Source organism: Osmia bicornis, chromosome 10, assembly GCF_907164935.1.
Source record: "Osmia bicornis bicornis chromosome 10, iOsmBic2.1, whole genome shotgun sequence".
In the NCBI taxonomy this organism is placed as follows: domain Eukaryota; kingdom Metazoa; phylum Arthropoda; class Insecta; order Hymenoptera; family Megachilidae; genus Osmia; species Osmia bicornis.
Genome location: NC_060225.1, coordinates 9,691,731 through 9,695,982, shown reverse-complemented (window position 1 = coordinate 9,695,982; position 4,252 = coordinate 9,691,731). Strand labels below are relative to the sequence as shown.

Sequence of the window (4,252 nt, the reverse complement as noted above, 5' to 3'; positions counted from 1 at the left end):
CCAACGACTAAACACAGACGCCAGAGTACATCGTGCCTACCGCCTCGTTTCCCCTTCCATTCGTTCGACGTCGGCGTCGCGTCGCGTCGCGTCGTTTCTCTTTTGCTCCCCGTTCGACCAACCCTCAATGGGCTTCTTCGTTTATGTTTACCCTTGGAAAGGTAACCCCCTATACCACAAATTTTCAACATTTTTCAAAGGAGGTGGTAATGGAGGATAAAAAAATATAGTGCGAATTGCATGGTAAATTTATTTTTTCAACCCTTTGGAAATAACCAGTTAATCATTTCATACCACGAGTTTGAAAAAAATTTTTTTTTTATTTCACAGAATTGCGCGTGTAACATAGTTGAGAACAACTATAACTCTTATTTCATTGATGACAGAAACAGATGGTGAAAGAAAAAGTTAAACGCTACAATCAGTTTCGTTTTTGTTTGGTAAGTGCAGTAATGCAGAGGAAAATTGCAGTTGCACTTCCCCCTTCCTAATGCAAGCCGGATGACTCTTTCATACAGATTCACTCTTCAAGTTATTTTAAGCTTGCTGAATAAAGGGTATTCGAACGAATTGATGATCGTTGACATAGCACGAAAAGGTATTTTCCAATTTCCATCTTTCATTTTACACCTTGCGATTTCTCGTGTACCATTCATGAATGTATTAATGGAACAAGTGACTCGGTACTCCATAAATTAACCCCATACGTGATCCCATGTTTTAATCATATTTACTCTGATCCCCTCGAACCATTTCCGTTCGATTAAACGCGAATCGTTTTCCGTTTTTTCATCTATACGTAATATGACATTCATACCTGCGACTTAATCGATCGTACGAATGAATTTCCTTCGGGTGCTGTTGAACGTGACTCGCTCGAATCTCGTTAAAATCAAATTAAACTTCCTGTCGTCGGTGAATGGGTTGCAGAAGCGACGCAACCACCTTTTATCGACACATTCAGTTACAAGAACTCGATCAACTCGTGACGTCAAAACGTCTCAAGACCACCGTCTGCCCGAGTATCGCGTGAAAAATGAGAAATACCGTGACACACTTTCACTCTCGGCTCGCGGGCAACCTGCAACACAAAGTGGTAGCCATTGAAATTGTCTTTAATTGCCTGCAAAAGGACGTGGAACACCGGATATCGGTGATAGTTGAAAAACCAGCTGACTCAGACTGTCCACCCTCCGCAATCGGTCTAATGTTTCAGCTTGCCGTTTCGAATGGTTAGAGTATCTTTAACGATATTGAAAATTTTCGAAATAAAAACGTTCGGTAGAAAGATTCAACGTCTCGAACGCACCCCATGGATTCCACCTATGGGTGTCGCTTTTATTATCTTGCCAGCCCAAATACCATAAACTCTGGAAACTGTCACGTAACCTCGGTCGCCTGTGCAATTGTGGCGACGACATATTAGCAGCTTCGCATTGTCACGATGAAGAAAAAAAGATCCAAGGGGCGAAGAGGAAACGGTATCAATCTGCTAAGGGTTGCCACAATGAGGGCAGGTGAAAAAATAGGGCCGTGGATCGATTCAGGGCTCGTGAGATCGAACTCCAAAATTACATGCAGATCTGTATTCTCCTCTTGTTTACCATTCGTATTAGTCTCCTTTTTGCTGAAGCTGTAACGTTTCTAACGAAATTCAGGAAATTCAGCGGCGACAAATAAATTATTTGTTAAATGATCATTTGAAAATTGATGCTACAGTGAAAGGGTTAACAGACCGGGAGTAGACATTATATTGAAACGTCAGTGATCGGCCGTGCAATCGAGCACGTCACAGGTAATTGGACAATGCATCGATCTATATCGAGGTTGCATTGTATGTATCGACAACGATGCCGTGCAATCGAAACCTCTCCAATGTCAGTCGCGATTCGATATCAGTATTCCCGTCGCGTTCGCGAACAAAGAAATGTGCTGGAAGCTCGACCATCCAGTTGCATCGTGAATCGGTCGAAATAATGACATTTTGAAAAAGTAAAAGAAGAAAAAGTATTTTTATCTCGCCCGGCATGCATCGGGCGAGAAAAATGCGGCTGCCGCCGATGAAACGACTCCCCGAAGAGAGAAGAAGGGAAAGAGAATGAAACGAAAAAGAAAAAAAATAAAGGAAAAAGGGAAAAGAGACGGTGCCAAAAATATCCAACGCGTAGTTCGCACGAACAACGCCATGCTGTTCCGATTCCAGCCACGTTGAAACGAACGTTTTCTCGGTCTGAAATAAAATTTGCCCTCGAAACCTCCTGCTGAACTTTTCTTAGCAGAAACTCCTCGTCGAGCGACGAGATTTTACTTGGCAATCTAATATTTATCAAATTTTCAATATTTTAAATCAGCGCGCGATGCTCCGTACTAGGTCAGTATCAATCTTCTAAATTTGAATAATTTCATCGTCCACGACTCGAGGAAATTGGACGGAATTGAGGATAATGTAGTCTGAAATTTCCTCGATCGTTAGCGTATACAGAAGCATCAAACTGCATTCCGATCCTCTTTCAACAACTTCTGCGAATTCCTCGTCGCGACGGTACGAATCATCAATCAACAAGCATAATGCGTGTAATCATCAGATTAAGGATATGTCCCGGTATAACATATTTTTACTTCTATTTCAAATATGTTTGCCAAGAGGGTGTTTAGAACAGTTCAGTTTGTTGACTTTTTAGCCCCCGTGTAGCTTTCGCGATTCGACGATGATTCAACGCGAGTAAAAATACGTCAGCAGAAAGAAGCAACCTATCCCGAGTCACTTATCGTGAAAGCTTTTACGTCGATACTCCGTCACAGGACGTTACAAAGTCCTCTGATAAGCCAAATTCCTGAAACTCGTCGATCCTATCTGACCGGCTCCGAAAAAGAATGTCTGCCGTTTACGCGAACGACTCCGAGATGCACCAATTATCGTCATTTAGAATTTGCATCTGCATTTGTTGCAATATAAGCTTTCTGTAGGCGTCTTATCTTCCACTTTTCTACCTTGCGAAATCAAATTGGACAAGTAGAAAAGTCACGAGAGCGACCTAACGAGTGCGCAGACGACTCGTAAGCGGACGTCTAAATTTGGACCGTTCGTCGGGTTGTATTCCTCTCTGATAGGACGTGTATAAATTCCACTTTCTGTTTGTGGAAATTTCCTATCGGAATAATTAACCTGTTCAACTAGTCGATTATCTGATCGGTTCATCGCTATTGAACTTAATCGATTAGAAGCGCGATAGTGTTTCCAATTAAAAACAATGCTTCTAAATATTTCTTTCGCAATGATATCGTTTTATTATTGAAATCTCTTCGACTTGATTGCTACACTGGAATCACGTAAGCAATAGATAATACACATACACAGACTTCTGAAATTACAGTACACGGAACAATATCCACGGAACTGGTGTATTTAAATTTCGCAATCATTAATCGACGCATTATAATTGATCCATAAAAGCTAGTTTGCTGCAACCAGCGGCATACGTTTCCTCAAAGGTGAAAGTAAAAGCAACCAGACACTTTGCTCACCGTGAAAAGCTGCACGTTTTTACCGAAGGGTCTTTATCGACCCGTACGTTCGACAGCCCCGCGATAAGAATCACCTCTCGCGCTCTCCTCTGACCTTTACCACAAAAATGAGAAGCACGATTTTTATCGGCGATCATGCTCGTTACGAACAACAAATCATCTAATTGCATCCGCGTTAACGTTGCTGGAAATGAACGGCGGAAATTCGTCGCTCATTTTGCCATTCGAACAGCTTCCTGGCATTCGAATGGCTTTTCTCATCGCTCGTGGCCACTTTTAATTGGGTGCGTTAAACCGTGTGCTGACTCAGCTGATTACGAAAATGCGTTCAAAATTAATTTAAATGATTCGCTTAAGTTTCGATCAGCTGACTCAGAGTAGTATCAGCATTCATTGAATTATCAGATAAATTTTTCAATTTGAGTCGATCATCAATTAGGTCGAAAATTTCCTGTGTAAGATGTGCAAATTTTAATCGTTTTTGTATGTATCATACGAAGCCGACGATTTAGTTTTTTCGTTGTTTCAACAGATGTCTCGACCATTTTCTTCCATCTAGTGTAATTTTCACGATCTGAAATACCGACGTATTCTACATTTTTTACGGTATCTTTGTGTACAATGTCATACATGTATGATATGCATTACGAAGTTAAAGGGATTCGTAATTTCGTTTTCTGCGTTGTTTAAAATAAAATAGACGCTTCTAATTTTAATTCCTACCACT

At 41.1% G+C, this 4,252-nt stretch overlaps 1 protein-coding gene across 1 annotated transcript in view; it reads left to right on the top strand.

Moving 5' to 3' along the window:
- Positions 1-4,252, top strand: part of LOC114874268 (fl(2)d-associated complex component-like) — a 63,739-nt gene that overhangs the window by 27,121 nt on the left and 32,366 nt on the right. The gene's annotated exons all lie outside the window — the stretch shown is intronic.